Here is a 24,857-nt window from a genome sequence, read left to right as displayed (position 1 = left end):
GAAATAGAGAATTCTAAGACCAAAAATCATTGTGGGTTTTTCTTGCTTAGAAGCTCACCCATGCAACAACTTGAAGGAAAGAGGTGATGTACAGAGGGTAAGGGGGAGGATGTGCTCTGGCAACCCTCGAAATCATTCCCTCCTGACCTGACCTACTGTTGCCACAGGGCCTGTGAGAGTAGCGGTAATAAAGACCATTATTATCATTTTCGTCGTTATTATAGACTTAATGAACACAAGAAAAACATTAATGTATATATAGGGGTAAACTGCCCTCTACCTTTTCTTGTGCCCCCCATGCGAAACTTCTAGGCTGGCTATGGGCCTGTGTCTAAGATCCTGTAGACCACAGCCACTGCTAGCCAGAATAGGCAATGCTGGACGAGACAGGCAAATTCATAGGGATCTCCAGTGTCATCTACTCCAACCTCCGGCAATGCAGGAATCTCAACTATAGCATTCCTGACAGATGACTATGCAACCTCTGCTTAAAAGCCTCCAATGAAGGAGAGTCCACCACCTCCCGAGGGAGACAATTTTTACTGTCCAAAACTTATTCCTAATGGTTAGTCAGAATCTCCTTTCTTGTAACTAAGTTGTAACAATCTAATTTGTAACTATCTAAGGCTGATTGCAGGTGACCTGTTTGTTGATCATCTATCCTGATGTGTTTACAGGAGGGTTAAAAAACTTCCACTGTTTATTGGTGATTCATTCTGATTTGTCTGCAGGCAAGTAACAGGTTATATAGCAAGCAATTGCTAGCTCATACTTCCCATTGCATTTTCCTGTCACTTTACAAAACATCTGATTTTATTTTTTTGTGTGATGGGGGAGTGGGTTGGTTTTTATAAGAGCCCCATATCCACTTTAATTGCACAATCTAAGTTTGCTGGTATGTGATTAAAACCCACCCATGAAAGAATAATAGTCTATAAATGGCCTAACACAATATAAGGCTACATTATATATTCAGCTCTGGGCTGTTCTGGTTTCCCTGCTGTTCAAAATCCTTCCCACCCTGGCTATTATGATGGGAACTCCAGATTTTGCTAGAGATGGGGGTGATCTTAACTAATAGGTTGCTTTTGTGATGATTAAGCATTGTTTCCGTGAGCAAGCTTCTGCACTGGGACTTGTGTGTGAGTCCCAAAATGCAGTCCTGCCTGCAAGACATTGTCCAGGAGCTGCATGCAAAAAGCCTTATACAGGGGGGGAAAGAGAGCATGAGTATCAAACCAGGAGGTGTTGGTTGTTCCAGATTAATTCACACTTAGTACAAAACTGGAGTTTTGTGTATATGTTGTGAAGGTTCTTTATTCCCCCCACCCCAAGGATTTATGCTCTGTCTGCCTGCAACAAAACACAGTCAAAGCAGCCCACCAGAACATTAAAACAAATAACACAACATACTTCATGGTCCAGCAACCATGGGGTAAGTTGCACAAACACAAGTTAGCCTGTTTGCACGTTGCACTGATGAGCTTCTGCAAACGAGAAACAGGAAGGGGTAACGGTCTCGTTTAAAGAAAAAATGCATGTTGTGGTGGGTTTAAGATACTGTTGCTGTTCTGGTGCAACAGTATCTTGGCTTTCCATGTGGATCCTGCTAGTCTGTGTCAACTAGCTATGTATGGAAGAGATTGCACCTTGAACATGTGCTTTAAGAGCATCTATTGAATGGATCTCATGGATTATTTAGTTGATTCCTGCATTGAAGGGGGTTCGTCTAGATCACCCCGGGGTCCCTTCAAACTCTACATTTCTATTGCTCCAACAATGAGTTGCTCAACAAGAGCACCCATTTAAGGCCTGGTCTAGATTAATGAACACAAACCACCTCCCAATATTTCTGTCATTTGGTGTTAGATTCCTGCCCTCTCCTGAGATTTCCAGACAAAGCTTCACTAAAAGCTATGTATATTCCTTAGCAGAAGAAAAACAGGATCATCCATAGTCTGTGGCTGAACTTCTATTAGGACCCTCATAAAATTACTACCTCTGGGTGATGTAGTGTCAAAGAACGGATATGGCAAAGAATTGTTTATTTTTAAACTTATTTTTACAATTTAAGTAATTCGTCCATAGACCCCAGAGTGTGTCGCAACAATAAAATTCATGGCATGAATGTTAAAATTAAAATAGTGTGTATTCCTTCGAAAGTGTTTGGGCTGAACTGTTAATCTTTCCTTCACAAAATCTGAAGGACTGGTTTTGATCTAAACCAAAGTGATCAGCGAATTGTCAGCTACAACAACTCAGTATGAAAGAGATACCGTAAGCGTAATTTGCAAAGAAAACTATAAATGGAAGACTCAAAGGTTGTGCCAAGAAAATTATAGCAAGGCTTTGTTTAAACTGGAAGCTAAACCCAAATTTCAATGCTAGGCTCATGGAAGGGGATGGGGGAAAGTTCCCTCGTATGGACTTGTGGTGCGGTTTCAAGTGAATCTTAAATTGTCTCAAACCAACAATCTAGTAAAACCTGTATCTAGTCACTTAGGTTATTTCTGGATATTCCCTGTGAAACCACAATTCTCTCTTTTTCTGTTTGTGTAGGGGTAGCACACACGTTTCAGATGCTCTGCCAAAACATAAATGGTTCTGTACATTAAAATACCATATAAAAACAGAACCGCAGCTTCACTGAACCTATCAAAAGACTTAAAAACAATCTCTTATTGTGCCATCGACAACAGCTGCGTTTCCTTTATAATTCTTCCACAGCTCTGCTGCCTCACTCCCCTCCTCAGCCCTGTATTTATTTATGTCATAAAAAATTATATCTGAATTCAAACTCCTTGATTGGCAGAGAAGTAAAATTTATATACTGCTTGTTTGTGAAAAACAAGCAAACCTCAAAGTGTTTTACAAATGAGGGAAACAATAAAATTATCTTTTGAAACACTATCACATTGTTTCACGTGTTTCCACTCCTCTTCTCTCTCTCTTATTGCAATATCTCAACCCTTTCCAATACTACATTGTCCTTCATGGAATTCAAATTACTTCTCTGGTATGAACTGTATTTTTATTTTTATTTTTGCAAACCATCCAGATGACTTTTTGTGAGCCTCTCACGGGTGGTCTTGAAAGTGGCTGAATAATCAACACACAAATATTAGAATCAGTCTGGATAAAACAGCATTTGTTTAGTTCTCTGTGTTTCCTCTTTAAACGGCTTGACTTTCTTGCGTTAAAGTAGGGCCATATTTAAAGAAATGAGAGAGGTTGAAGAAGGCGCTGTGGAATAGGAGGCATTTCGTCTCCTCATCTTCTCCCAATCTTTTCAAAAGAAAATAGTGGCTAAAAATGCCGTTTGCAATCCAACTTTCAGTTTATTTCTCTTTTTGAAAGCTGATTCACCTAATCATCCATTTCACTTTGTTTTTTAGCTTTCTGAAATAAGGAAACCCTCTTTCCCCCGCAGGCCCAAGCATGAAGACAGATTTGCAAGGTTGCTTCTCTTGCAATTCCGATTCCAATTGTGCATGGTTTTATTTTTATTATGTTGGCCGATCTTTTAAAATCCCTGTTGCCTCAGGAATAGGAATTTTGCAGCATGGCGCCTTCCTTCTTCTACAGTTGCTTCCAACTGCTTTACAAAACTACATGATTTACATTGTATTTGTGATGATCTGTGATGTTCTTTCGTGTTGTTTGTAAGCCGCTTTGGGATTCATTTGAATGGAAAGTGGCATAGAAATATAATAAATCGAATCGAAAAGCGGCTTCTTGCATTTCTGCGCCACCAAAAGCTCCTCAGCACCAACCAACACATTAAATCCCCACAGCCGCTTTCCAATGTATTTCTTATAAAAATAAAAATTGTGATACAAGCACATTTTTATTCTGAGGAGAAACGTTCGAGAAACACTGTTTTAATTGTGTGGTGTGTTGGGTTTTACAGATGCTCCGAATCAAATAAAAAGGTAGCAAGCCACTTCGGGGAGGACAGGGGTAATAATATTGATATTTTAGATCAACTGTTGCTGTTCCCCGTGTCGCGTGTCGTCGTGTGAATTGTGTACGAAGCGGGGACTGAGGAGCCCAAGGCGAAATCGCCTCAAAAAGGTGCAGCGGGGGGAGGGGCGGCCCGCCAACGGCCTCCTCGGAAGGGAGGGGCGAGCGCCGCTTCCTCGCGCTGAGGAGGGAGAATAACAAACCCCGCCCACTTTTCTGCTCCTCTTCTGCTGCCTCAGCAGATTCGAGAGCGCGCTTTGGCAGCCGGGCTCGCTCCCCCTCCTTCCCCCTCCCCTCTCGCCGCGCTCAGGCTTCTTATTATTGTTGTCGTTGATCTTATCTGCGCCATCGCGTCGGGATTGGCCGACACCACCTTCCTCGTCTCCCGGCTCTCTTCAGCGATTGGCTGTTAGGTTTCCTACTTCAACCCCTCCCCTTCCTCCGCTTCGCCTTCTCTTCGCTGCCCCGGCTTAAAAAAAAAAAAAAAGCCTTTTCCCGGCTCGCTTCCGGATTGGCTCGCTTGGCATCCCAACTCCCCGCTTCGCCTGCCGATTGGCCGCCCGCTCCCCGCCATCTCTGCCTTCCCCCCGCCCCTCCCAGGGCCTTGGGGGCTCTGATTGGCTGCCACGTTTCTCCCTCGTTTCCTAACCCAGCCCCACCCGCTTGCTTGCGTCGGGCGCGCGCGAACGTGCGGCCCCGGCTGTTCTGTGCGGTTGGGGCTCCCTTCCACGTGGGGAGCTGCACGTAGTCACTTTTCCGCCCGGGCGGGGAGGGGGGCGAGGCGAGGGGCAGCCCCCGCCTCAAGATCACGTGGGGCGGGATGGGGGGGGGGAGAGTGAAGCAGCAGCAGATTTAATCTCCTGAATGGGAGAATCAAGAGATTTGTTTTGTGGCAAGAACTTAGGTCCATGCTGGGCATTGACTCCTGTGCATGGTGCAAACTGACTTGTGCATGGTGCAAACTGATGCTACACCCCTCCAATGGCAGGAGATAATGGTGGAAGGAAGGATAAATGCTTTATCTCCCAGCAGTCAGCAGGGAATTTCCTTTGGGAACCTGAACCTTAACCCATTGCATAATTAAAATGCAATAATTTTCATACGCAGCAGTGTTTGCAGCTACAGTAGCACGCCGCAACCAGTGTGTGTGCACATATAATAATAATAATAAATTTTATTTATACCCGGCCAAGACTGGGCTCAATGGGACACGGGTGGCACTGTGGGTTAAACCACAGAGCCTAGGACTTGCCAATCAGAAGGTCGGCGGTTCGAATCCCCGCGACGGGGTGAGCTCCCGTTGCTCGGTCCCTGCTCCTGCCAACTTAGCAGTTCAAAAGCACGTCAAAGTGCAAGTAGATAAATAGGTACCGCTCCGGTGGGAAGGTAAACGGCGTTTCAGTGCACTGCTCTGCTTCACCAGAAGCGGCTTAGTCATGCTGGCCACGTGACCCAGAAGCTGTACGCCAGCTCCCTCGGCTAGTAAAGCGAGATGAGCGTCACAATGCCAGAGTCGGTCACGACTGGACCTAATGGTCAGGGGTCCTTTTAAGACTGGGCTCAGGGCAGCTAATATCAGGTATAAAAACAATTGATTAAAATACAACTTAAAAACAGGATTAAAATACAACTTAAAATGCAGCCTCATTTCAGTGGAAGCCCAGATCAAAAACTGTTTGGGGGGAGAAAACGTCAAATCTTCACCAAGGCCAACTATCCAAACTGGTCCTATGTCGGCCGGAATAAAGCCAGGGAAGTCCCCAAATTGGGGTTGCATCACAGAAGGAAAAGGAAAGAGGGGGAGGGGATCAGGCTGATTCCAAGCCAAAGGCCAGGCGGAATAACTCTGTCTCACAGGCCCTGCGGAAAGAAATCAGATCCTGCAGGGTCCTGGTCTCATGAGACAGAACGTTCCACCAAGTTGGGGCCAGTGTTGAAAAGGCCCTGCCTCTGGTTGAGGCTAATCTGACTTCCTTAGGGCCCGGGACCTCTAGAATGTTGCTATTTATGGAACTTTATCTGTCAGCGATGCAGTCCTGAATCTGGGGCCCATCTGTTAGTTGCGGCAACACTCTCTTCTCTACCTTCCCTGACATAGTGCAACATTATGACAATATTTACTTAGAAGAAAATCCCCTTGTGTTTGAGGGGAGTTTACTTCCAGGTAATTTGGTTCTGCTCTGTTCTGTTTTCCATTGTGTTTTATTAAAATATTCCACTGCCATTTATGAAACGAAACATGAAAATATAATGGGATGCTTTAGAAAACACATTAAGGACGTTTTTTCCTTCACTAGGTTGTGCTTTAGAAGACACATTAAGGACATTTTTTCCTTCACTAGGTTGTGTGAGCTCACATTTTCCCCATCTTGTCGAAAACATGCTAAGGTTAATATGCAAATTCACTTGAACTGAATCAGTTAAAAAGGAGAGTGATTAACAAACAAACATTCCCCTAATTGTTTGGTAATCCCAGTTGCACCTTCAGTCTACAGCAAAGATCATGGTGGCACTAAAAGATTTATTATGGGATAATGATAAACTCTTGTGAGTCCACAAACACTTAGGCATAGTAAATCCATTAGTTCTTAAGGGTGTTCTGCAACTTGTTTTTGCTGCAATGGACTATCATTAATACTGTGCTCTTCTGCATGTATACCTGTAATACACAAAATTTTCTTCGACACAGCACTTTGAAAGTACCAGCCATGTTCTAGACATGGCACATAGCATAATGCCACAGGCCCCACACTTTTTGTTGATGGACATCCCATTCCCATATCTAATTACTTCATTCTGCGGAGGTTCCCTTGCCTCCTCCTCCTGTGTATGCCCTTGTCTTTCCAGACTGAAATTCTTTCGGTTCTGCAATCTGAGAGCTACATCTCAAGGTATCTTGGAAGGTTCTGGAGTGAGCCTCAGGGCAGTGCCCTAGCCTCCACTGCCAACTTTGCAAGGAATGGGTCTTGGGCTCCACTTCTCGGCTCAAGGGTCAACCTTGCGATCGTCACCCATATTTGCAATACGTTTCACGTATTTTATTTTTTGAAGAAGTTGAGCAAGAGTTCTGTGCAACTCACAGGTCATTGGTGTCAACTAAAACGGCAGAAGCCAGCTTTTCAAGTCACCCCCAAGCACTTCTCAGGCTGCATGTTCAGCAAAAATCAGTGAGGAAAGGAGGAAGAAAAACAGCATTTCAGGGCATTTCAAGCTTCAAAGTCATTACCACCATGACTTGAAAGCAATAAAATACTGGATATCTAGCCTAAAGAAGAGTCCTGTGTACTTTGAAAGCTTGCCGACTGCTTTGTGGTGTTTTAGTTTGTTCTCACAAAAGGTATTACAGCAGTGTTACTTTGTTATCCCCACCAAATGGACTAGCCTGCAATTTCTGCCTGTTCAGAAACCCATGTAATTGCCTGAGCCTCACTTACTCTATGTTTTTAATTCAAGGTCCTGGATCTAGTCCAAGACACACTTGAAGTGCTGATTTCTATGGTCTGCTCCAAGGACAACTGCCTGTGCCTTCTCAGAAATGAGTCCAGCTTCGTTCAATGAGGCTTAGGTAAAGGTAAAGGGACCCGCTGACCATTAGGTCCAGTCATGGACGACTCTGGGGTTGCGGCACTCATCTCGCTTTACTGGCCGAGGGAGCCGGCGTCCAGCTTCCGGGTCATGTGGCCAGCATGACTAAGCTGCTTTTGGCGAACCAGAGCAGCACATGGAAATGCCTCTTACCTTCCCGCCAGAGTGGTACCTATTTATCTACTTGCACTTTGACGTCCTTTCGAACTGCTAGGTGGGCAGGAGCAGGGACCAAGCAACGGGAGCTCACCCCATCGCTGGGATTCGAACCGCCGACCTTCCAGTCGGCAAGCCCTAAGCTCTGTGGTTTAATCCACAGCGCCACCCGCGTCAATGAGGCTTATTCCCTCATAAATTGGGTTAAGAGGTCAAACTGAGCGTGGATCCAGCCTAGTATGCCCAGAATTCATGACTCTTGTAGCCACAAGTTCCTCCTTCCATTGTATCACTACCACATGATGAAATAATTGCGATTTTCTGTTCATTTGCTAAACCTATTGACCTGAAGGACCTACTGACCATTTACATATGCCTGTAAAATCAGAATTGTTGGTACATGAGGTCAGCCTCTGCGCTACAGTAGCCACAATTTTGCCTACTAAACTTTCTTCTTCTTCTTCTTCTTCTTCTTCTTCTTCTTCTTCTTCTTCTTCTTCTTCTTCTTCTTCTTCTTCTTCTGTCATCAAGATTAGAAACTTGGGAAGAGTTTGATGCACATTCAGAATATAGTATGGCAAACCAGTTTTGCTGATCTGACTGACAACATATGACACCACTGTGCAGACCTCTGTGCTGGCTGCCCATTTACTATTGAGCCAGGTTCAGGAGCCTTGTATTCATTTACAAAGCTCTGGACAGCTCCCAGCTCAGTCACAGATCATTTGCAGGAGCATTGCTGGCCTTTTCCATGAGTTGGTGAGGCTCACCTGACAAAAAGAAACCAAGCCTTCAGCCTCATCGGCCCAGTCCTGCGGAACACCCTGCCACTAGAGAATCAGCATTTCAACTTTTAAATGCTTGCTGAAAACTTTTCAGTTCCATCAAGTCCGTGCAGGCAATTAACAATGCATCTTTCCACAACAGTTACCTGATTTCAACTTTTAAAAATATGATTTTTTTGGTATGGTTTTTACATACATTGCTGCAAAACTCTGTGATTTAAAATAATAATAATTAGCAGTGTGTGTATTGTGTATGAATAAACAAATAGCCTTCGATTTTTGTGGATGTTGCACCTTTCTCACGGGTCAACTCTGCATGGACATCTCTGTCTGCAAGGCTAACCGTGCACAATAAATGTAAATAAAAATCACCTTGTAGTGGAACAAATTTGGTTTCACATTTTGTTTAGAACCTACCTGATTTAGACTTCCCGCCAAAAAACTATACACAAATGAAAATGCAGCTGTCCATCAACATACGTGTTCCTCCAAATTTTGCAGTGCAATTCTGCAGCAAACCCCTCTCCTCCCCCCAAAAAAATATGTGTTAAGAAAAAGTGTGTGTAAAAATGCATATGTTGGTAAAAATAATGTTAAAAATGCATTACACTTGGAAAAAAGTTGCATGCAAAAAAGTGCATATTACAGAATACTGCATGCAAAAATATTGTGTATGTTGCAAGAAACGAGCTCTAAAATGCAGGTGAATTTTTGTGGGAACTTAACCACAAACTGATGCGGAAATGTGGTGAACTGAATTTAAGAGTGGAAAAATGAGAAACTGAATCTGACAGATTTATCCATCCCCGTGTGGCAAACACTCTGGAACTTTGCTGCTGCCTTCTGCCTTCTTGGCTTTATTGGGTAGTTGTAAGAGTTAAGGAATGTATGCAAAGCACTCTGAATATTCACGAAAAAGATCTATGTCAGGCATTGGCAAACTTGGCCCTCCAGATGTTTTGGGACTACAACTCCCATGATCCCTAGCTAACAGGACCAGTGGTCAGGGATGATGGGAATTGTAATCCCAAAACGTCTGGAGGGAACGAGTTTGCCTATGACCGATCTACGTAAATGCTAAGTGTGGTGAGAAAAGTTGTTTTTTATTATGGGGCAGGGATCTTATAATCACAGAATCATAGAACTGTAGAGCTGGAAGATACCCACAGGGTATTCTAGTCTGATCACCTGCAAAATTCGGCAAAAACAGCACTGCTGACATCGGTTGCCATACATCTGGATTTTCCCAGACATTTTTTTTCCAATTTCCACCCGGACACTGCTTCTGACTGCAGTATTCCAGGTATGTCGGGGGAAATTCTGGATGTATGGCAATCCTGCAAGATCCTGCGTTCCACTCCTCAAAACCACCCCAAAAATAACCTTGGGGAGCAGCCCGGGGCTGGAAACTACTCTGTGTGAATCCTCAGAATTGCCTGTGATTTTAGACATTCCTAGGTCAGATGAATTAGAGATAAGGCTGCCCCCTGTGACTTGTTTTGGTTGTTGTTTTTAAAGTTCTCGAGGGAAAGACACATGTGACGATGCGTCACACACATCGCCAGCGCATGGAAGTGTGTGGGTTTTCACTTCCACCCCAAAATGCAGGGAAAAGGGAGAGACAGCCACCTCCTCTCTGATCCCATGACTGAGGAGGAGTAATTTGGAAAAGGGTGGGTGGGTGGAAACACGTAACCTGTGAAACTTGCACAGAAGTAGAATGACATCTCATCAACTTCAGAGGAAAGCATGTGCCCCAAGGCTGGAAACTGTTGAGCAGTGCAGCGACGGGAGCTGCAAAATCATTAAAACTAAGGGGGTGTGGGTGAAGATTATTGGATATGCAATTACACCATGATTAAGCTATATAACTCTGTAGTAGTAAAAGCTGTCTGGGACTGATGCTCACCGCAAATGCTTGCCATTCTTGCTTAAACAGCGTAGTGGGTGAGGTATACTTAATCTCCCAGTTATTTCTTCTGTACAAACTCCCTGTTGCCCCTGCTGCTCCCACTGCCTTCCAACCCTGTTGCCCCTGCTGCTCCCACTGCCTTCTAACCCCTCACCTGCTCCCCAACCCCCCGACCCCTCAAAGTTCCTTCAAGCCCCACCATTGTTGGAAAATTCCATTCCACCTTTAGTTGCAGACTAAAGCTTGCTGGAACTTCCATTGTGTGTGTAGCTTTTCCTTTTCCCTGTCTCTCTGAGAAGACAGAGAGACGACATGTTTCTTTGTCCTGATTTATGATTAAAAAATCCGTAGTTGCAGTATGCTTCCACAAGCCTCGCGCCTATTCTGTGTGCACAGTTTGCTCTGCTGATATAGTGTGCCCTGGCTTTGAAGCCTGGGTCGCTGATTTACGTCGGAGCAGAGGCCGATGGGTCTTTGCAGCGGGACGGCTGGAAGGAGACGACCCAGCTGGCCTTGCGACCCTCTGCATGCCGACAACCATATCCTCACAGCTCACTCAGGCTCCCCATATAATATATCTATCCATTCCTGCTTTATTCAAACTTCTGCCGTTATTTGAAACCACCATCTTAAACCCCGCCTCCTCTTCTGTGCCCCTACCCCACCCTGGCCCCATGCAAATTTGGGATTGTCAACAGGCACTGCAGGTACTCCAATGGAGATTGCGTGATGGCAACCTTACATTTTTATGTATATTTGAAGAAACTGTATTGCAATAGCAAGGGAGTTATTGAAACTTTCGCCTGTGGAAAGATAGCGGCTTGATGCAGCCAGACAACTTGGCTTAAGTTCCGTTTAACCTTTGGCATGGATTTCTATCCTCTTGCAGGAAAAAGAGGGTGTGTATTAATCTTGTAAAGGCACTGATACTGGCGAAGGGGAAGAGAGATATTTTCCACTGGGCCCTGGGGCAAATAATAAGCAGGGTTTCTACCTACACCAAACCCTTCAATGAGCAAATAGAAAGGTGGCTGGTGTTTATTGAAATACAATGCTTTAAACAATTGAGGTTTTGAGACAGAGTGTGGGTTAAACCACAGAGCCTAGGGCTTGCCGATTAGAAGGTCGGCAGTTCGAATCCCCGCGACAGGGTGAGCTCCTGTTCTTCGGTCCCTGCTCCTGGCAACCTAGCAATTCGAAAGCAAGTCAAAGTGCAAGTAGATAAATAGGTACCACTCTGGCAGGAAGGTAAATGACATTTCCGTGCGCTGCCCTGGTTCACCAGAAGCGGCTTAGTCATGCTGGCCACATGACCCGGAAGTTGTACACTGGCTCCCTTGGCCAGTAAAGCGAGATGAGCGCCGCAACCCCAGAGTCAGTCACGACTGGACCGAATGGTCAGGGGTCCCTTTACTTTTAAGGACAAGGAAGGGAAAGATGAATCTGTCAGTTTTCCTTTTTCTCAGTTTGTCACTTTTCCGGTCCTAGATTCTCCACCTTTCCTACTAAAAATCTGTAATTTTAGTGCACTTTTATCCTAATAAACACATACAGTATTTGTATGTAATTCTGCCTAAAATAATGCATGTTGATATGCACATTCCTCTAATAAATGCACTTTTGCTCTGCTTACCGTCAATATACACCCCAAAATTTGAAGAGGTGTGAATTTTGAAGAATAGCTCCATTTCAGTTTGCATATTGCTTCAAGAAGTGCAAATCTAGGTTCGTTTTGCATTAAAACGTGGACTGGACTGGATTTCTTCCCCAACCCTAAGCGTGGTTGTAGGGAAATGTTAAACCCACAAATGGAGACGCAGGATGAAGAGGCTTAGTGTTGTGGTGTGAGTTAAAATCCTGTGAAAGAGTCACTTGTTGTGCCAGATATCAGCAGTTGGCAAATGATCATGGCAAAATCACGATTTGCAATTCCTTAGCCATTTCCCCCTGACCAAAATCTGACGCTCAAGGTTTCTCACATGGCTATCATTTTCACTAGGGAGATTACAGGCTGCATTCTTCTTCCATTTTTCTACCACAGCAAGATAAGAGATAAGATAGGCAGAGAGATAATATCCTAAGGTTGCCAAATAAGTTTCATGGTGGAGGAGGCAGGATCTGAAGTCAGATCTCCCTGCCTGAAAGCCATCATGTCAGTCACTAACATGCTGTACTGTTAACTATGTCGCATGCAGGAGATTCTCTAAACTCCGTTCTAGTAAATTGTGGGTGGTGGGCTGCATCTTTGACCCCTCGACCTGCTCGTGAAAAAATCTCCTTTTAATAGTCATATCTTCTTTCCGGTGTGTTAATTTTCTGTATATCTATGGTGGAGAAAGCAAAGATACAGTAACTCAGGCAAACTCGGCCCTCCAGATGTTTTGGGACTACAACTCCCATAATCCCTAGCTAACAGGACCAGTGGTCAGGGATGATGGGAATTGTAGTCCCAAAACATCTGGAGGGCCGAGTTTGCCTATACCTGCAGTAGCTTCACCTGTGCAGCATGAACTGGTATACTCCAGAAAAAGCTGGACTACTTTGCTGGTTGTTGTTGTTGTTTAGACCCTGTTGGAAGTTGCCTAGTCACCCTTTGTTTGTATTTACAATTCTGAGTTGTCACAAGGGAGCCGGTTATTGGTAACAGTTATTGACTTCACTACACATTTGTTACTGTACAGTGGTACCTCGGGTTACATACGCTTCAGGTTACATATGCTTCAGGTTACAGACTCCACTAACCCAGAAATAGTACCTCGGGTTAAGAACTTTGCTCAGGATGAGAACAGCAATCGAGCGGCGGCAGCAGGAGGCCCCATTAGCTAAAGTGGTGCTTCAGGTTAAGAACAGTTTCAGGTTAAGAACGCACCTCCAGAACAAATTAAGTTCTTAACCTGAGGTACCACTGTACATCCTTTGCAGGTGAAGGAGTTGTGCATGTTTGGCATGTAGTTATATATAAATATTTTGTGCTATAAATTGCCTCCACCCTTATGTTTTTGTTGGTAAGAATGCATAAATATAATTTTCATGCAATATTCATTGCTGAATTTTATTGTGTTACCATCTTCCTTGGTGAGTTGTGTAAACCACTATTCTGAATAATGCCTTTTGTAGGGCAGGGGGCAATGAGGATGGTTTTGTGGAACCAAGGGACTGACAGCCACCAAAAGTTTAGGAGCTGCTGATATAGATGAAGACTGTGGTTTTTGTTTCTTTTATGAGTTTCTCCCTTTTAGCACGACACTGTTTTGACGACATGCCAGACCAAGCATGTGAGGATCTGACGCTCATTTGTAACTCTTCATGTTTTTGGCATGAGTTTCCCAGCCATGCCGACACATGTGCCTCATCACTCCCCGAGAAAAAAAGAAAGGCAGTGGCCTATTTGGGGACATCGCGACAAATGCACGGCCATTATTTTTTATGATGCCGATGATTTGTAATGTTAATAGTAGCAGTTTTGTTTCATTTAGGAATCACTTCCCAGCAGGCATTCGCAGTATAATCACATATTAAAAACAGTTTCATGCATGAAAACAGTTAAAACGTATTTTAGGGACACGGGTGACTCTGTGGTCTAAACCACTGAGCCTCTTGGGGTAGCCAATTGGAAAGTCGGCGATTTGAATCCATGCAACAGGGTGAGCTCTGACCCAGCTTCTGCCAACCTAGCAGTTCGAAAGCACACCAGTGCAAGTAGATAAATAGGTACTGCTACGACGGGAAAGCAAACAGCATTTCCATGCACTCTGGCACTCTCACTGCGTTATCTTCCTTAGTGGGTCCTGCGAACTGCTACTCTAAATAATGCTTTTTATAGGGCAGGGGCACTGGGGATGAGTTCATGGAACAAGGGCCCATGGAACATGGAACAAGGGCCCAGAAAAGTTTGGGAACCCAGAAAAGGGTAAAGGGACCCCTGACCATTAGGTCCAGTCGTGACCGACTGGGGTTGCGGCGCTCATCTCGCTTTATTGGCCGAGGGATCCGGCGTACAGCTTCCGGGTCATGTGGCCAGCATGACTAAGCCGCTTCTGGCGAACCAGAGCAGCGCATGGAAACGCCGTTTACCTTCCCGCCGGAGTAGTACCTATTTATCTACTTGCATTTTGACGTGCTTTTGAACTGCTAGGTGGGCAGGAGCTGGGACCGAGCAACAGGAGCTCACCCCGTCGCGGGGACTCGAACCGCCAACCTTCTGATCGGCAAGTCCTAGGCTCTGTGGTGTAACCCACAGCGCAAAGAGAATAATAATAATAATAATAATAATAATAATAATAATAATAATAGAAGAAGAAGAGCTATTATGCAGGCCAAATCTGGTTGGAGAGCTGTAAGGAGAAATATCATGTGTGGAGGACTACCAGGTACCACACTGCCCTTCCTTCCTTCCTTCCTTCCCTCCCTCCCTCCCTCTGGGATAAATGCAGGGCAAAGTTTCCCTCCTGCATGTTTGGGAACCACTCGCTGAGCAGAGGTGAAAGTTCCCCATGTGGATATTATAAACTAGTTGTGTTCTGTGTTATAAATCAAGCCCTGCTAGGAGCTGTTCCTTTCCTCCCTTTCCAATATGTTTCTTATCAATAAAAGAAAAACCGGTGTAGCCAGAGCACGTTTTCATTCTGAAGGTGGGGCCCAAAGAAAAAAAAGTTCTGAGAACCACTGGGTTAAGAGGGACGTCGCGAACAGCCTACATCCTCCCTCCCAAACTCGTAACACTATGATGCCAGGCACGCCACAGAGGTTTTATTTGTGGCAGAGAAAACAAAAGATACAGCGGCCTCGCAAGCAAAGAGGATTTGAAACCGACCAGCGGTACCTGGGTGGGTTGAGGGGGAGAGAGAGAAAGCTTCAACTGATCGGTGGCGTTTGCAAAGCCCTTATGCCCATGTGTCTTATTTTCAAACGCCCCAGGGCCCGAAGGCGTCCAGCAAGGTCGTGGCACGAGGGATATTTGAACCCAGCCCCTCGCTCCCCTCGCAGCTCCCGCCCTGAATGCGCCTTCCTTTTGGGGAGGCCACAGGGCTCTCCAAATGAAAACGAAAACATACAGAAAGCCCCTTTCCACGGCGTTTAAAGCGGGTTTTGCAGCAAGAAAGCGGCGCGCCCAGAGGCCAGCCCTTTGGATCTGCCTCCTTTTAGCGGGCAGCGCCTTCTCGTTGCATTTCCCGGGCTCGTGGGAACGCGCGCATCTCCTCGGGCGAGCCCTTGCCGTTGGCAACAGGGCGCTCGCAGGCAGCCCTGGAAACAGATCAGGAAAAGCAACAGCGGGAGGTGGCGAGAGGGAGGGAGGGAGGGAGGCGGAGGGCTGAAGGTCTCTTTTCCTGGCCCGGGTGTTTATTTTTTGCAGAGCTCCGGCTGGGGGCGTGTATTTAAATGGCGCCGCGCAGCCAATGCGCACCGAGGGGCCGGGCCATGTGGGCAGCTTGTTTACAACAGACCTTCGCGAGAAAGCTTGAACCCGGCCGGCAAAGGAGGCGGAGGAGGCGGCGAGAAGGAAAGCCCGGCGCCCCGGAGCACGTGGAGGAGCCGCGAGCGCTCCGGGGATCGGTGGCTGTGCGCCGGCTCTCGTGCGCCCTGGTGCGCTCCCGGTTGCGCACCCAGAGGCTGCGGTGATGGGCGCGGCGGCCCCCGCGAGGAGGCCCCGCTAGGAGAGGACCCCGCAGCGGCTCGGAGGCGAAGAGGTGAGCTCGGAGGAAGGTTGTGCGTCGGGAGACACGGGGAAAAGTGGCTGGGTGTTGCAAGGGGAACGTCGGAACGGAGGCCCACCACCTGGTCCTTTTTGCAAGCAGAGCAGCCAGGCAGAAAACCTTATTTTGCCGTCGGTGCTGTTGTTAGTTTCAGCCAGCTGGTATCGAGAGGGGGGGGGGGGCTGCCGTTTGCTTAATTCAGGCTTAGGACCGCATGGATGTAGCTAAAATTCCTCCGTGGATTTGCCCCGTCCTTTTGGAGAGCCATCTAAGCAAAGGGCTGCCGCCACACCTTGTGGCAAGGAGTTCCGTGCATTAATGAAGGGATGGTGGGAGGAACTGCTCCCCTTTGTCTGCTCTGCCTCTCCTGCCAGGAAGAGTATACCGGGAACCCGGGATTCTGGAACTGTGGGAGAGGGACAAACAGAGAATCGTATTTTATTTGTTTATTACATATAAGGAGCTCAGGGTGGTGTACATGGTTCTCCTCTTACCCATTTCAGCCTCACAACAACCCTGTGAGGTAGGTTTAAATCATAGAATTATAGAGCTGGAAGGGACCCCAAGGGTCATCTAGTCCAACCCCCTGCAATGCAGGAATCTTTTGCCCAATGGGCTTGAACACATGACCCTTAGATTAAGGGTCTCTTGCTCTGCTAATTGAGCTATATGAAAGATAGGGCTCTCTGGTCGTTCTCTTGCGCCATGCATACTTCCCCCAACCCTCTCCCATGCATCCTGTTGTTCTCCTAAATTTTAAAAAAAGCATCATAGTCCTAAGCTCATCCTTTCCCAACCTGGTGCCCTCCAGATGTTTTGGATCGCAGATCCCGTTGGCCCAGGCTGCTTAAACTCTTCCACAAAGGAAAGATGTGCAAACTTCGCAGTCATTGTAATTACTTTTTTTCTGGCTGTTTTTGCACCTCTCTGAATATTAACAGTTAACGGCTGCAGATCCTGCCTTTGGTGCTAGGAAAGATCCTGCAAGTAGGTAATCTAGTACAGTCCTTTGCCAAGCTGGTGCCCTCCAGATGTTTTGGACTACAGTTCCCATCAGCCTGATGGGGTTGAGGGGAGTTTTAGTCCAAAACATCAGGAGGGCACTAGGCTGGGGATTATTATTATTATTAATAATACCCTACCCATTTGGCTAGGTTTCCCAGGAAGGCAGGCTGGGCTTGGGCTTATAGATTCCTATCTCCCCGTTCTCCTTTCTTTTGCAATCTTACTTATTTTTGATATGTTTGCCCTGATTCCGAGCTCATGTGGCAAAGAGACTGCGGTGTGTGCCTTGCCAGGCTGCCATTTGTACACATCAATGAAGCTGTGTGTTGCATGATTAGGGACAGATACAAGGAAGGACTTACTTCCACGCGGTGCATAGTTAGACTGTGGAACTCCCTCCCACTGTAGACAGTGCTGGCCACCAACCCGGATGGCTTTAAAAGAGGATGGGAGGAGGAGGACCATCAATTGGCCTCATCCAGCAGGCTCTCCTTATGTTCCGATGCCAGCAAGTCACCTGGAGATATTGCTCTGCCTCTTGTGAATTTCCACCTGCTGATAGCGGCCTGGCCTGGGATGTGTAAACAGATCTGTTGCCAGTCTGATGGGGGAAGGTGTATGGGTCTTGTTTTGCAAAACAGTGTGAATCTCCTGATAGCTGGTGAACGTGGCTGGAGGGATGAAGTGGACTCCTTTATAGCTTCGTGAAAGAGGTAAAGGTAAGCGGACCCCTGACCATTAGGTCCAGTTGTGGCCGACTCTGGGGTTGCGGCGCTCATCTCGCTTTACTAGCCAAGGGAGCTGGTGTACAGCTTCCGGGTCATGTGGCCAGCATGACTAAGCTGCTTCTTGCAAACCGGAGCAGCGCACGGAAACACCGTTTACCTTCCTGCCGGAGTGGTACCTATTTATCTACTTGCACTTTGACGTGATTTTGAACTGCTAGGTTGGCAGGAGCAGGGAGCAAGCAACGGGAGCTCACCCCGTCCCAGGGATTCAAACCGCTCACCTTCTGATCGGCAAGTCCTAGACTCTGTGGTTTAACCCAAAGCGCCACACGCATCCCTTGTGAAAGAGACCCCCTCCTTAAAAAAAACAAAATCCTTCTTTACATACTTGAAATAGCCCTGTCTCAAAAGCAGCGCAGCCGATTCTGTGTAACTTACTATGTCCGCCTGATGTTTTGGACTACGGTTTCCATCAAACCCAGCATCCTATGGCCTTGCTGACTAGGGAAGATGGGAATTGCAGTCTTAAATCATCTGGAGGGCAAAGGCTGCCCTAGAATATTCAGCCTCCAGAGCCTTCCTTATAGAATTGCAAGATTATGGATTTATATCTATTGTAGAATTACAATTCTGTATCGGAAAATGCAGGGAGGGTGCATAAGTTTGTGTAAGAAGGTTCTTAGTTAAATCTCTGGCATCTCCAATTCCGCCCCCATGCACACAAACAAAACAAAACAAAACAAAACAGGTAGCAGGACTCTGTACAGAAGATCCAGGAGTGCTGTGCCGGTGTGATTAGATGGTAGCAGGTGGATGGGAAAATAGCCTGACCTGTTCTAGGGCAGCTTCCTTTGACAATAGACCTTTAGAGCATAGGTAGACAAACTTAAGACCCAGGGGCCGGATCTGGCCCAATCACCTTCTAAATCCGGCCTGTGGACGGCCTTGGAATCAGCGTGTTTTTACATGAGTAGAATGTGTCCTTTTATTTAAAATGCACCTCTGGGTTATTTGTGCGGCCTGCCTGGTGTTTTTACATGAGTAGAATGTGTGCTTTTATTTAAAATGCATCTGTGGGTTATTTGAGGGGCATTAGAATTCGTTCATTCCCCCCCCCCCCCCAAAAAAAAATATAGTCCGGCCCCACACAAGGTCTATGGGGCAGTGGACTGGCCCCCTGCTGAAAAAATTTGCTGACCCCCTGCTTTGTGACCTAGAGACAACATCTCCAGGATGCAATCAAAAGGACTAGCAAAATGGGAAGCTTTTTTATACCAAGTCAGATGGGGTTTCAGACAGGAGCCTTTCCCAGCCATACCTGGAGAGTCCAAGGACTGAATCTGGGACCTCCTGATTGCCCTTCTCTCCCTGACTTCATAGGACTCTATATCCACTGATAGCTCTTGGCTGCATGATGCAGATGAACTGAATGTCAAGCTAGCACTTCGCGATGTATTTCAGGGTTGAAAGCTCTTTCAGCCAAGTCACATCTGAGTTGGTGTGAACCAGGCACCCCCAAACTCGGCTCTCCAGCTGATTTGGGACTACAACTCCCATCATCCCTAACTAACAGGACCAGTGGTCAGGGATGATGGGAATTGTAGTCCTAAAACATCTGGAGGGCTGAGTTTGGGGATTCCTGGTGTGAACTCTCCTGTGGTAGTTCTCAGGCCTAGTTCTTTAGGATGCAGTCATTTCCAAAGGCTGCAAGATGAAATTTCTTAACCAGAGATACCTCACAAAGAACATGTCTCAAACCTGAAGGTTCACATATGCCAACGGCGTCGCTTGCCATGGAGATAGAATGTAATTCCCCTAGGAAATGCTTAAAGTTTAAGTTCTTAAAAGCAGTTATGATGAGCTCTCCTGTATACTCCAGGTCAAGTGGCGGGGTGTGTGTGTGAAAAATCCACATTTGTGAACTTTTTTGGATACGACTGGGATGGTATGCAAAACCCTGATTGCAATGATCTTTCAATTAATGTGCAAATGACAATTATGAAGCATTTGCATTCTTTAATGTGGGTTGTTATAATTGCATGTATCAGGAAACGTGCCCAGGGCTGCCGACTCCCACCTTGCCTCAAGTAGTCCTATTGTTGTACCTTGTGGCAAACCCCCACCCTCGCTGCCCCAAATTGAAATACAGAACACATTGGCACACTTGTTCCCTTATTCCCTGCAGACAGGAAGACTAAGAGGATGTTCGTAGGGAAAGAAAGGCGTGAATTCTCTGGTGCTAAGGTGCTGCGAAACATACAATTGGATCCTGTCGCGCCCTCGCCCCCCCCCCCACACTGTTTTTCTTTTCATTAAAAGAGTTTCAACAATATGGCGCCCTGCCACATTTCCCTCCAAACACTCAGAAGCTGCACTCAGCCAGTCTGTTTGCACTGTAGGTGTGTCTCTCCAAAGAAATATCTGCAAACTTCCAGTGCAAACAAAGGGGTAGTGTAAGGCTTCTGCTGGGGGCTGGATCACGTAGGTGTCTTCATTAGGTGAGGAGTGCAGCTCATGCAAATAGGCTGGCATAGAGACAGCACCCCCGCTTTTCAGGGCTGGCAGTTCACACATTCAGCTCCCAGCCATGCCATGTGCGGAGGAGATGGACAGAGCAATGTTTTGCCTGTCCCCTCAGAACTCAAGCACTGCCAAGTAACTGTGTACACTTGGTTCTCAAACGTAAAACACTCCGGAAGTCTGTTTGACTTCTGAAATGTTCGAAAACCAAGGCCGCGGCTTCCGATTGGTGCAGGCGCCCCGGAAACAATAGCCAGGTGTTCGGCTTCCGAAAAACATTCGAAAACCAGAACACTTACTTCTGGGTTTTCAGCTTTCGGGAGCTGAAATGTTCAAGTACCAAGGCATTCAAGAACCAAGGTTCCACTGTACAAGTACCCTTCGCCAAACTGATGCCCTCCAGTGACGTAGCGTGGGTTGCCAGTGACCGGGGCAAGCAGGTATCCTTGGGCTCTGCCCGCCGACACGCTGGAACGAAGGGGTAATAGCTTGGTGGCCTACCTGAGTGGGGTGCCATGGTACCCTGTGAGGGTCAAGCATTGCGCTATGCAGAGGGTGCCCTAGCAAACCACCATTGCCCAAATCCACTCCTCAGTCTGCCCACACAAACATTGGGAGACTTTCTCTGTGAGAGGGAAGGTGAACTATTTTTATTTATTTATGATTCTTTCCTTTTCAAGTTTTGTTCCCCTAATAATTTTGCACCCAGGGCAAGCTACGTCACTGTGCAACTCCCATCTTCTCCAGCCAGCATGGCTGCAGGATACTGGGTGATGGGAGTTGTAGCCCAAGGGTGCCAGGGTGGGTAATGCTGTGAAGGATGTCAGTTACTGTAAGATCCAGGGATCTCGCCTAAAGCCAAAACCGTGTATTGCCAAAAACATTGGGTTCAATGGTGGGTAGGCTTGCCAAAGTCTTTATTCCCAGAGGCCCGGGCCCTTTCTACTACAGTGGTACCTTCATTCTCAAATTTAATATAATAATAATAATAATTTATTTGTACCCCGCCCATCTGGCTGGGTTTCCCCAGCCACTCTGGGCGGCTTCCACAGAGACCAAAAATACACTAAAATGTCACACATTAAAAACTTCCCTGAACAGAGCTGCCTTCAGATGTCTTCTGAATGTCAGGTAGTTGCTTATCGCTTTGACATCTGGTGGGAGGGTGTTCCACAGGGCGGGCGCCACTACCGAGAAGGCCCTCTGCCTGGTTCCCTGTAACTTGGCCTCTCGCAGTGAGGGAACCGCCAGAAGGCCCTCAGAGCTGGACCTCAGTGTCTGGGCAGAACGATGGGGGTGGAGATGCTCCTTCAGGTATACTGGACCGAGGCAGTTTAGGGCTTTAAAGGTCAGCACCAACACTTTGAATTGTGCTCGGAAATGTTAGTTAGGTTAGTTTCAAAAGACACCTCCTCTCTGTCCATCATCTAAGGAAGCAAACGGCATTGTTTGAGTTCAAGCCCAGGTGAAAACAACACGAAGGGAAGTTGCAAAGCCAGGGGGGGTGTGACTATGAAGGAGATGTGGGCTGTAGAGTGTCCTGTGGGCCATACTGAGAAGGCTGCATTCAGTCCCTGTAGCCTCATCCACTGGTGTAGCTTAAGAAAAGCTGGTGGTGACTCCGGTCTAGTGTTCCAACGCAGTTCTTTTCCTTCACTGGTGCAAACCCACCCGCCATCCTTTGTGAAGGGCAGGGGGGGGGGTGTTGAATTCTGTGGCACTCATTTGCCGGCCAGCAGAGACGGGAACTCTAGGACAGGGGTCGGCAACCTAAGGCCCATGGGCCACAAGCAGCCCATGGGGGTCGTTTAACCACCCCATGGACCCCCGTCACCTGCTTGGACGCCTCCCGTGCACCGCGCTAAACTGGTGCAGAACAGAGGGGGGACTGCCTTCCAGGACGCTGGCCTGCTCCTGCAGCCAATGGGAAGCTGTGCACACCTCCTCTGCGCCGGAAGGAGTGCTGGAAATAGCATTTGCGCATGTGTGTGTGTGTGTGTGTGTGCACTCGCGGGGTCTGCAGGACCGTGAACTGGCCCAAGCCACAAAAACTTTGCCGACCCCTGCTCTAGGAGTATTAAGGGAGCAAAAATGGGTAGAACTCATTCACTCTATCAAGGAAAAATTCTTCCAAATCAACACGTGCCCAGATTCTAAGAATGCTCAGATTGCATTTCACTTTTTATTTATTTCCTCCTTTAAAGAAACTGTTTGTCCATAGTGATTCTATACTATGTTTTTTGGGGGCGGGGAAACACCAAATGCCTAGAAATTCGCGATCTGTTTGGCTCACATCCTGTGGCTTCCCATATGCTCCCTTCGTAAGCAACTTTTGTGCAATTCAGACTGCGCAACAGGGCCAGCCCTGGGTCTGCACTCTCAGTTTTCTGCCTTTGCCCACTTTGGCCCTTTTTTCTCTGTTTGGGGTCCCAATTTCTCCCTCTCCTCCCGCCCAGGTTTGTGCTGTAACCTATAGAGAACTAGCAGGACACCTTGGTTAGAATCCTGGTCTAGGACCTGGGAGACCAGGGTTCATATCCCTGATGAGCCATGAAGCCGGCTGGGTGACCTTAGGCCACTCTAACCTACCTCACAGGACTGTTGGGAGGATAAATGGGAAGTGGGGAGGTGTATGTACACCACCTTGAGAGCCTTTGAAATAAGGTGGGATATACATATAGTGATAATAAAAGCTATTTGGGCTTTTCTCATTCCCTGTTGGGTGTGGGTGCGTTTTCTGCAGACCAAAAGTCTAGATAGCGCGGCCCTCAGCCTCCAGCTGGCGGCCAGGCAGGTGCGCCCTTGGCGACGCGCAGGTAACTTGCCGCCGCTCCTGGAAGCTCCGCTGCGCGCCACCTCCCTCCAGCCAGGTGCCTCCGCCGCCCGCCCGCCCGTCCACCGGCCCCTTCCGCGTGTCGGCGGCTTTCTCTCCTTTTGCGCGCCCGCCATTCCCTTCCGCGCGCGGGGACTCCATTCCGGGGGCTGCCTGCAGCCGCGTACGTGAGGCAGCCTGTGCCGGGGACAGCCGAGGGGAGGGGACTGGAGGAGGAGGCGGCGGCGGTGGCGAGGGCGGAGGGAGCGGGCGAGCGAGCCGCGGCGGAGCTGGAAGGGGAATTTCAAAACAAGCTGCGCGAGGGAAGGAGGGAGCCGAGCTGGCAGGCGAGGCGGAGCGCGCGCGGAGCTGGTAAGCCGGGGAGGGGGCGCCCGTCGGGGGCTGGCGGCGCGGGCGTGGGGTTTGATATAGGGGGTGGGGAGGGCTGGTTGCGCGGGTGGGCGACGCTGCTCTTGCAGCTGCACGGCGGTGAGAGAGGGGGGTGTGCGAGGGGGCGCGCCGGCGACGCAATCCCCTCGCCTTGCGCCCGTGCGCCCTAGCCAAGCTGCACGGGCCATTCCGCGCTGCCCGAAGGCGCGCACTCTTTTCTCTCTCCACGCGTGTCTCTCTCGATTTCTCTCCTCCTGCCGTGGCATGCAACACCCCCCCTTCTTCCAGGGAGGGCGATCGTGCGTGGATCCCCCCTCCCTCTCCAACAGTGCAGCCTCCTCTTGCGCCCCCCCCATCGCTCCCACTCATTCCCAGCTGCAGCCCCGGGATCCTCCGCTTTCCCCTCGACGGGTTCTCGCCCGCCTTTTGCCTTCCCCGCTGCAGGAAGCCCTTCGCCGCCGCCGCTGTGTTTTGCGCGCACACCCGCCCGTCATCGCCGGTGATCGCGGAGGAGTGCGCACTTCTGTTTTGCTCCCCGCGTGTTCGCCACGCCTCCTCCACCTCCGGGCCGTGGCGCTGTTTTGCGCGCGCGGCCAGGCGGCACCCGCGGGCGCTTTCGGCCCGGCACACCCCCTTCTCGCCTCCGCGGCCGAGCCTTCCTCGCACCCTCCGCTTCGGCCTCGCTCGCCGGCCCCCACGGGCCAGCTGGCACGCCCACCCCCGCGACAGCCGGGCTGTGGCACCGCGCGGAACGGTGGATGGTGGCGGACACGGGTCGGCATGCGCCACGCCCCCTCCCCTCGCGGCCATGTCGCGGTAGTGCACGGACCTCGCACCCCTCCCCGAGGGGACCTGATCCTGCCTCGCGAGTGGCGTCGTGCGTCCCGAAGGCCGCTTCCTCGGTGCGCGCTGCGACGGCGCCCGCGGGCATTAGGAAGGCGCCTCGATCGAATGAGCTTGGATGCGTCCACACAGACCGGGGCTTTAGGCGTAATGGTTTGGGGCATTCTGCCTGCAGAGGAGAAGCTTTACCGGTGAGCTGCGGCCCTGATCCGTGGCGAAGCAGGGGTCTCCCCCTCTCTCCAAGATTCGCTTGTTTGCTGCATTTCTAGCCTGCGTTTACTTCCAAGGAGCTGGAGGTGGCATGCATGGTTCTCCTGCTCCTTTAATCCCCACAACACCCCTGCGAGGTAGGGCACCCAGTGGCTTCCAGGACCAAGTGGGGGATTTGAGCCCTGGTTTTCCCCAGGTCCTCGCCTGACGCTCTAACCACTGGGCCACACTGGCTCAAGTGGAGATACTAGGGAG

At 48.4% G+C, this 24,857-nt stretch overlaps 1 protein-coding gene and 1 long non-coding RNA gene across 3 annotated transcripts in view; both read left to right on the top strand.

Moving 5' to 3' along the window:
• LOC309366014 overlaps positions 1-24,857 on the top strand; it is a 343,316-nt gene that overhangs the window by 114,458 nt on the left and 204,001 nt on the right. The window lies entirely within an intron of this gene.
• Positions 15,890-24,857, top strand: part of ZNF395 (zinc finger protein 395) — a 57,317-nt gene continuing 48,349 nt past the window's right edge. The window contains exon 1 of one of the 2 annotated variants that reach the window (XM_081904113.1): positions 15,890-16,088. The gene's annotated coding sequence lies outside the window, so the exon portion shown is untranslated. Of the gene's footprint in view, positions 16,089-23,154; positions 23,532-24,857 lie in introns of those variants that run through there. The other variant, XM_081904114.1, reaches the window with a different exon arrangement.

Source organism: Podarcis melisellensis, assembly GCF_964234715.1.
Source record: "Podarcis melisellensis genome assembly, chromosome: 3".
Taxonomy (NCBI): Eukaryota; Metazoa; Chordata; class Lepidosauria; order Squamata; family Lacertidae; genus Podarcis; species Podarcis melisellensis.
This window is presented reverse-complemented; position numbering and strand designations above follow the sequence as displayed.